General features: G+C 44.0%; 1 pseudogene; it reads left to right on the forward strand.

Moving 5' to 3' along the window:
- The first annotated feature begins 6430 nt into the window (after positions 1–6430).
- Positions 6431–8337, forward strand: LOC106590744 (glycerol-3-phosphate dehydrogenase 1-like protein; annotated as a pseudogene).
- Positions 8338–9750: the final 1413 nt, after the last annotated feature.

The raw sequence follows: 9750 nt of genomic DNA on the forward strand, positions 1-9750 counted from the left end.
AGTAGTAGTAGTAGTGGTATGGGTAGTAATGGTAATGATAACAGTTTAGTGGATGGTGGTGGTAGTAGTGGTAGTAGTAGTAGTAGTAGTGGTATGGGTAGTAATGGTAATGATAGCAGTTTAGTATGTTTGGTGATGGTGGTGGTGGTGTAGTAGTAGTAGTAGTAGTGGTATGGGTAGTATTGGTAATGATAGCAGTTTAGTGATGCGTGGTGGTGGTAGTAGTAGTAGTAGTAGTAGTAGTAGTGGTATGGGTAGTAATGGTAATGATAGCAGTTTAGTGATGGTGGTGGTGGTGTAGTAATGGTAAGTAGTAGTGGTGGTATGGGTAGTAATGGTAATGATAACAGTTTAGTGATGGTGGGAGTAGTGGTAGTGGTATGGGTAGTAATGGTAAAGATAGCAGTTTAGTGATGGTGAGGTGGTAGTAGTGGTAGTGTAGGGTAGTAATGGTAATGTAGTAGCAGTTTAGTGATGGTGGTGGTGGTGGTAGTAGTAGTAGTAGTAGTAGTAGTAGTAGTGGTAGTGGTATGGGTAGTAATGGTAATGATAGCAGTTTAGTGTTGGTGGTGGAAGTAGTAGTAGTAGTAGTAGTAGTAGTAGTGGTATGGGTAGTAATGGTAATGATAGCAGTTTAGTGATGGTGGTGGTAGTAGTAGCTAGTAGTAGTAGTAGTAGTAGTGGTGGTATGGGTAGTAATGGTAATGATAGCAGTTTAGTGATGGTGGTGGTAGTAGTAGTAGTAGTGTGTAGTAGTAGTAGTAGTGGTATGGGTAGTAATGGTAATGATAACAGTTTAGTGATGGTGGTGGTAGTAGTAGTAGTGGTATGGGTAGTAATGTGTAATGAGGGTAGCAGTTTAGTGATGGTGGTGGTGGTAGTAGTAGTGGTAGTAGGTAGTAGTAGTGGTATGGGTAGTAATGGTAATGATAGCAGTTTAGTGATGGTGGTGGTAGTAGCGTAGTAGTAGTAGTAGTAGTGGTATGGGTAGTAATGGTAATGATAGCAGTTTAGTGATGGTGGTGGTGGTAGTAGTAGTAGTAGTAGGTAGTAGTGGTATGGGTAGTAATGGTAATGATAGCAGTTTAGTGATGGTGGTGGTAGTAGTAGTGGTATGGGTAGTAATGGTAATGATAACAGTTTAGTGATGGTGGTAGCGTAGTAGTAGTAGTAGTAGTAGTAGTAGTAGTAGTGGTATGGGTAGTAATGGTAATGATAGCGGTTTAGTGATGGTGGTGGTAGTAGTAGTAGTAGTAGTAGTAGTAGTGGTATGGTAGTAATGGTAATGATAGCAGTTTAGTGATGGTGATGGTAGTAGTAGTAGTAGTAGTAGAGTGGTATGGTAGTAATGGTAATGATAGCAGTTTAGTGATGGTGGTGGTGGTAGTAGTAGTAGTAGTAGTAGTAGTAGTGGTGGTATGGGTAGTAATGGTAATGATAACAGTTTAGTGATGGTGGTGGTAGTAGTGGTAGTTAGTGGGTAGTAATGGTAAAAGATTAGCAGTTTAGTGATGGTGGTGGTGGTGAGTAGTAGTAGTAGTAGTAGGTAGTGGTAGTAGTGGTATGGAGTAGTAATGGTAATGATAACAGTTTAGTGATGGTGGTGGAAGTAGTAGTAGTAGTAGTAGTAGTAGTAGTAGTAGTAGTGGTAGTGGTGGTAATGGTAATGATAGCAGTTTAGTGATGGTGGTGGTAGTAGTGGTATGGGTAGTGTCGTGACGTTGTATTAGTTAATGTGACGACTGTTGCTCATCGAATGAGTTAACGGTTTATAATTGCGTGATTAAATGAATTAAGTAATGAATCAAGCAATTATTAACTCGATCAACCTGGGGTATGGGAACATTATTTTGATTGAGTTTCTATTTAAATTAACTCAAAGGATATCAGAATCTCGATTTTACAACAGTCGCTAAATTAATCAATTTCCTCTACAGTCTCATTTCTGAACGTCGCATAATCCGGGAATCTGCAACGGACCGGCCCACCAATGAGTTTACCACACCAATCTTAGTTGATTATTTACTTACTAGCAAGCTAAAATGATGATAAAAATACACATACACAAAACACAGTCTAGCTATTGATTAGGACTTAGTATAACGGGCCAACACACTATGGAACGGTTACCCAAAATGGGGATTTAAAAGAGAGAGAAACCAAGAAAGTACACGAGAGAAATATACATTTGGGTTCATTTGTCACTATGCCTTATTTAAACCTAGCCTTGCCCCGAACTGCCGCTCTTATGGGTCAGAATATAATGATGTGATTACGTGTTGGAGGTCTCAGGAAGGAAGCTCCGCGTGTGTCGTTCAGGCTTCTCAATGACGCACTTCTCCGGCGCAGCTCTGGGTTGTCCTCACGATGTCAGTGTCCTTCTTGGCTTAGGGGTCTGATCCTCGCCTTGATCTGAAAGGGGTCTTCTGAGGACAGACAGCTCTGTAGCTCAGAGCTCACAGCCGGACTCGAACGGTGTAGATACCACGATTCAATGGAGAGTGGAGGCTGGGTGGTTCGGCTTGAATTCACCGCTTAGGACACAGCTACCGTCCGTAGCTCGGTGTAGAAAAGATTTCTTGCCTCTTCAACCTTGTGTTTCATTTTGGGGTTCGTTGACTTTGTTAGACCTTCGCTGCAGCTTAGGGTCAATTAGTCTCTATGTTAATTCTTCACTCTCCTGTCTCATACCTTCGGGTCAGAAGTGGGCGTAACCGACTTTAGGCAATTCTCTCTGGGCGGACCAAGTTAAGGGGCAAGGCCTAGATTTGACTAAAATCCTATTTTAGACACTACCTTCACATCTCATCTTTACCAAAACATTCTCTTTGATTTGGATATTTTCCACACAACGTGCAATGTATAAACATCAGGCATATACTGGGAAAACTCTTAAAGGTACAATGTTTTCATAATAACGTCATCTCTTAACCTTTAATAACAATACAAAAGTTACATACATTTTCATATTCCACCTCTCGTCATGACCACCATTGTGGCTGACGGAAACCATTGTTCCAAAGTCCCTTTATTGCATGTTTAATGTTCTGAGGCCAGTTCTCCAGAGGACAAAGGAATTTCTCTGTGGCCTAAGGTTTATTATGGGCGTGAGGTGTCATAAAACCCCCCACATCTTCAGACCCCTAGATCTCTCCTCCTCTGTTGGGGTTTTGGGAGATAATCTGTAGGGTGGTGGTCTCCTGTACCCTGACCTGATCAGGACAGTCATGACAGTAGTAATGGTAATGATAACAGTTTAGTGGTGGTGGTGGTGGTAGTAGTGGTATGGGTAGTAATGGTAATGATAACAGTTTAGTGATGGTGATGGTAGTAGTAGTAGTAGTAGTAGTAGTGGTATGGGTAGTAATGGTAAAGATAACAGTTTAGTGATGGTGGTAGTAGTAGTAGTAGTAGTAGTAGTAGTAGTAGTAGTAGTGGTATGGGTAGTAATGGTAATGATAGCGGTTTAGTGATGGTGGTGGTAGTAGTAGTAGTAGTAGTAGTAGTAGTAGTAGTGGTATGGGTGGTAATGGTAATGATAGCAGTTTAGTGATGGTGGTGGTGGTAGTAGTAGTAGTAGTAGTAGTAGTAGTAGTAGTGGTATGGGTGGTAATGGTAATGATAACAGTTTAGTGATGGTGGTGGTGGTAGTAGTAGTAGTAGTAGTAGTAGTAGTAGTAGTGGTATGGGTAGTAATGGTAATGATAGCAGTTTAGTGATGGTGGTGGTGGTAGTAGTGGTAATGATGATGATGGTAGTTGTAGTACTGATGTAATGGTGAAGATGACCGTTATTTAGTTATAAGTTAGTTATAGTTTCATTTTCCATATTTATATTTTTATATTTATTACATTACATTCTACTATTGACTGTTACCATTTTATTGTTATTATTTTTTGTATATAATTTTGTATTATTATTATTTACTGCCATTTTATATTATTATTTGTTATTGTTTATAATTTTATTACCATGTATATTGTATACATTGTGGCTTTGGCAATATTGACACAATGTTTTTCATGCCAATAAAGCAGCTTGAATTTTAATTTGAATCAATCAGTAACCAATAGAACACTGTGATCAGAGCTCATTACAAGACTGGCTGCTTTCCCTATCGATCTAAACACACAGTGACACACACACACACACACACACACACACACACACACACACACACACACACACACACACACACACACACACACGCAGCGTGCCAGAAATGGGAGAGGGGCTTTCCGTCATTGATTTTCATTCAGATCCCACCATCCACCCACCACACCTAATCCAAAACAACAGTGTGGCTCTGTCCCAAATGGAACTCCATTACCTGCATAATGTAGTCAGGGCCATAGGACTCTGGTCTAAAGTAGTGCACTGTGTAGGGAATAGGGCTCTGGTCTAAAGTAGTGCACTATGTAGGGAATAGGACTCTGGTCTAAAGTAGTGCACTGTGTAGGGACTAGGGCTCTGGGTCTAAAGTAGTGCACTATGAAGGGAATAGGGCTCTGGTCTAAAGTAGTGCACTATGTAGGGAATAGGGCTCTGGTCTAAAGTAGTGCACTATATAGGGACTAGGGCTCTGGTCTAAAGTAGTGCACTATGAAGGGAATAGGGCTCTGGTCTAAAAGTAGTGCACTATATAGGGACTAGGGCTCTGGTCTAAAGTAGTGCACTATGTAGGGAATAGGGCCTGGTTCTAAAGTAGTGCACTATGAAGGGAATAGGGCTCTGGTCTAAAGTAGTGCACTATATAGGGACTAGGCTCTGGTCTAAAGTAGTGCACTATGAAGGGAATAGGGCCCTGGTCTAAAGTAGTGCACTATGCAGGGAATAGGGCCCTGGTCTAAAGTAGTGCACTATGTAGGGAATAGGGCTCTGGTCTAAAGTAGTGCACAATATAGGGACTAGGGCTCTGGCTCTAAAGTAGTGCACCTATGAAGGGAATAGGGCTCTGGTCTAAAGTAGTGCACTATATAGGGACTAGGGCTCTGGTCTAAAGTAGTGCACTATGTAGGGAATAGGGCTGTGTGTTGGTAGATAGGTCTACTGGACAAGTGTAAAAAGGTCTATTCACTCTGAATGAGCCAAGTTCAGTAATAGGAAATGTAAAGGGCAGTGAAATACAGTCTGTTGTCCCCCATCACAGACTGTCAACCAATCACCCTGGAGCTTTCCCACAGCCTGGGACCATCTGGCTCTGGAAATGAAATCAGTCCAAAACAACCCTTCCACTGTTCCTGTTCAAGTATTTATTAACCTTCCTATCTGAACGCCTTTATCTCTATGAACCCAAGGTCTGCTTTCATGATGGAAGGCAGTATGACCACTTAACAAATAATTCACTCAACTATAGACTAGAACAGAGCACAATAGAACATAAAAAACAGTATTTATATATTATGTTAATGGTCATCACTTGTGTTGCTGCCAACAACAACTGTGTTCTAGTAAACATGGCAACAGGACAGAAAATGCCTTTTTCGTGCAGCAACGCAAAGCGACGCGCCTCCCGGTTCAGTCCGTCCAATGGAAAAATCCCTATGACATCATAATCAATCAGGTTCAGTCCGTCCAATGGAAAAATCCTATGACATCATAATCAATCAGGTTCAGTCCGTCCAATGGAAAAAATCCTATGACATCATAATCAATCAGCTGATCTATTACCGCGAATGTGATCTGACCCCTTTTTTTGTAACTTCTGTTATCAATACATATGATAAGATACGAAAAACAATAGGTGAAAATTAAATAGATAATATTAATATTTAATATCGAACCGAACTTGTTGTGAATAGATGAGATTAAATGAGATTAAAAAGATATATATATGTGAAATGAGATGACTTTCCACCAGACACAACTGATCAACAATGGCACCAAACTCAGTTAAGAACCCCTGTAAAACTAGCTCTGTTCCACTGTGTTAGTGTGCGTCCCTGGACCAGAGCTAGACCCCTGAATAGACAGACTACTGTACCTGTTCTGCCATCCCTGTAGCAGGTTGGTGTATTTATTGAGGACCCCCTCCAGGCGCCGCTTGCGGGTTTGATGCGGGTAGAACCGCTGTCCCCGGACACCCCACCACGGCTGCCTGCGGTGCCTGCCTCTGAGCTCAGGCTGTGCGGACACGGACCGCCACCTCCTCCGTCCAACCTCCGTGCGGCGGGATTCCCAGGCAGGATGCGGGGGTTGATCGTGTTGGAGCCTGGGTGCTTGTCCATAGTTGAGATTTAGTCTAACGATAAAATGATTATCTTGTTTTAGAAGGTGTAAAACCGAACGATAAGAAGATTGAATGCAGTGGAGATTCCAGAACAGGGTGATAACCACATTCTCCGTTAGTGCCGCTTCTTGGAGAATATGGACCCTGTACTGTCTTATGCTGAGAGAAGAAGAGAGAGGAGAAGAAGAGAGAACAAGAGGAAGAGAGAAGAGGGGTATTCCGTGTCTTGCTGCGGTGTTGGTGTGTGTGGCTCTGACGTTTCTGCGTTTTTTCTACTGGAAATCCCGGGATGGTCACTCCCTTTGACTGCCAGCCAACCACGACACTGGTGTACCTCTAGAATACAGAGTTATATACATCATCGCTGAGAACACACGGATTCACCACAGTTTATTCACCACACACAAGGATCCCAACGTACATGCATGATGTGTGGGACATTCAATATTTCATTTCGAATAGGTTCAAAATAGGACGATGTCATTTAACCTATTTGATATGAAAATGTAAGGCTATTCAATTAATATTCTTCTTGAATTTCTTCCAGAAAAGAGACATTAGTAAACATTGCAACAATTGTCTTGCAATTTATCAGGGGACAGACATCAGATGAAATAGGATAATAAACTTCTACCTGCTAATTGTAACAAACATAAAAAACTCCAAATCCCAGAATCCTCCAGTGCGGCATCTCCTTGGTGATGTCATTTACAGTAGTCCAGTCTGTAGTAGCGTAGCGGCTCTCTCTTGTCTCCTCTCCATAAATCCACTCCACATATCATCTGTCACTAGTTACCTATATCTTCGAAATCAATACATTTTGAACAGTTTCTTCTCCGGAAGCATATAGGAAACATCTCCAATGGCGTCGCCTCTGAAAGTGTGTATTGTCGGCTCTGGAAACTGGTGAGTTCAGTCACTGTCAATGATCACTGTTGCTCCTATCGATGACAGGCAACATGCCGTGCAACCTCTAGAGATGGTAAGATAGATGTTACTGGGCCAGTTGGCTAGCTAGAGCAGCATTAGTGTCTGTCTCTTACCGTGTAGGTATCTCTCTCTCTGGCGCAGAGGCGAGCGCGGCTCCATTGGATAACATCGACGTTACATTGTAGATATTGTCAAGGAGAACATGAGCAGAGAGCAACGTGGGGTTTCAATCCACTTATGTTGAGGCGACTACAATGCATTTCTGTACGATAATGTTTTAAGGATAATGTTTATGACATGAGCAAATTCTTGACAAAGGACAAGGCAGAATATTATAGGTTATCCATTCTAAAATAATGGTGAACAGTTATGATAATAATTTTGATCGTTTTTTGCTATTGTCTCTTGCCACAGGATGATGGTAAATGGTATATTGTAGAGAAGTGTAATGTACATAAATGATTCTTCTTCCCTACAGGGGTTCAGCCATTGCCAGGATAATCGGCAGTAATGCTCAGACCCTGCAGCGTTTTGCCACCACGGTCAAGATGTGGGTGTTTGAGGAGAACGTGAACGGCAGGAATCTCACAGACATCATCAACACAGACCATGAGAATGTCAAGTACCTGCCTGGATACAAACTACCTGACAATGTGGTGAGAGGACTTTCTGAACAGAAACGAGTTTAAACAAAGACTGAATGCTTGTAGTTTACACAATCACCACCCCCCCCTCTCTCTCCGCCTCCCCCCTGCTCTCTCACCCTCCTTCCCTCTCTCTCTCACCCCCCACTTTCTCACCCTCCTTCCCTCTCTCTCTCACTCCCCTCTCTCACCCTCCTTCCCCTCTCTCTCACCCCCTCTCACCCTCCTTCCCTCTCTCACCCCCCTCTCAACAGGTGGCGGTACCCCAGCTCCAGGATGCTGCTGAGGGGGGCTGACCTCCTAGTGTTCGTGGTTCCTCACCAGTTCATCAGGGAAGCTGTGTGATGAGATGGTGGGATGTGTCTCCCTCCCAGGCCAGGGGAATCACACTCATTAAGGTAAGAGTTTCACGCCGCCCAACGTCCTACTCTTATGTTTACTCTCCAACCTAAAACACATAAGGGCTCACAAGGCTATATGGAGCCCTCTCATTTCTCAGTGTTCTCCTCCTCACAAGGCTATATGGAGCCCTCTCATTTCTCAGTGTTCTCCTCCTCACAAGGCTATATGGAGCCCTGTCCAGTCTGCCTGTCCTGACCACAGTGACAGCAGGGTAGAAACACCACCTGTCCTGACCTCAGTGACAGCAGGGTAGAAACACTACCTGTCCTGACCTCAGTGACAGCAGGGTAGAAACACTACCTGTCCTGACCACAGTGACAGCAGGGTAGAAACACTACCTGTCCTGACCTCAGTGACAGCAGGGTAGAAAAAACACAACCTGTCCTGACCACAGTGACAGCAGGGTAGAAACACTACCTGTCCTGACCTCAGTGACAGCAGGGTAGAAAAACACTACCTGTCCTGACCTCAGTGACTGCAGGGTAGAAACACTACCTGTCCTGACCTCAGTGACAGCAGGGTAGAAAACACCACCTGTCCTGACCTCAGTGACAGCAGGGTAGAAAACACTACCTGTCCTGACCTCAGTGACAGCAGGGTAGAAAACACTACCTGTCCTGACCTCAGTGACAGCAGGGTAGTAAACACTACCTGTCCTGACCTCAGTGACAGCAGGGTAGGAAACACTACCTGTCCTGACCTCAGTGACAGCAGGGTAGAAAACACTACCTGTCCTGACCTCAGTGACAGCAGGGTAGAAACACGACCTGTCCTGACCTCAGTGACAGCAGGGTAGAAAACACTACCTGTCCTGAACTCAGTGACAGCAGGGTAGAAAACACTACCTGTCCTGACCTCAGTGACAGCAGGGTAGAAACACTACCTGTCCTGACCTCAGTGACAGCAGGGTAGAAAAACACTACCTGTCCTGACCTCAGTGACAGCAGGGTAGAAAACACTACCTGTCCTGACCTCAGTGACAGCAGGGTATAAACACTACCTGTCCTGAACTCCAGTGACAGCAGGGTAGAAAACACTACCTGTCCTGACCTCAGTGACAGCAGGGTAGGTAAACACTACCTGTCCTGACCTCAGTGACAGCAGGGTAGAAAACACTACCTGTCCTGACCTCAGTGACAGCAGGGTAGAAACCACTACCTGTCCTGACCTCAGTGACAGCAGGGTAGAAAACACTACCTGTCCTGACCTCAGTGACAGCAGGGTAGAAAACACAACCTGTCCTGACCTCAGTGACAGCATGGTAGAAAACACTACCTGTCCTGACCTCAGTGACAGCAGGGTAGAAAAACACTACCTGTCCTGACCTCAGTGACAGCAGGGTATAAACACTACCTGTCCTGAACTCAGTGACAGCAGGGTAGAAAACACTACCTGTCCTGACCTCAGTGACAGCAGGGTAGGTAAACACTACCTGTCCTGACCTCAGTGACAGCAGGGTAGAAACACTACCTGTCCTGACCTCAGTGACAGCAGGGTAGAAAACACTACCTGTCCTGACCTCAGTGACAGCAGGGTAGAAAACAC

Source organism: Salmo salar, chromosome ssa05 (assembly GCF_905237065.1).
Source record: "Salmo salar chromosome ssa05, Ssal_v3.1, whole genome shotgun sequence".
Lineage (NCBI taxonomy): Eukaryota > Metazoa > Chordata > Actinopteri > Salmoniformes > Salmonidae > Salmo > Salmo salar.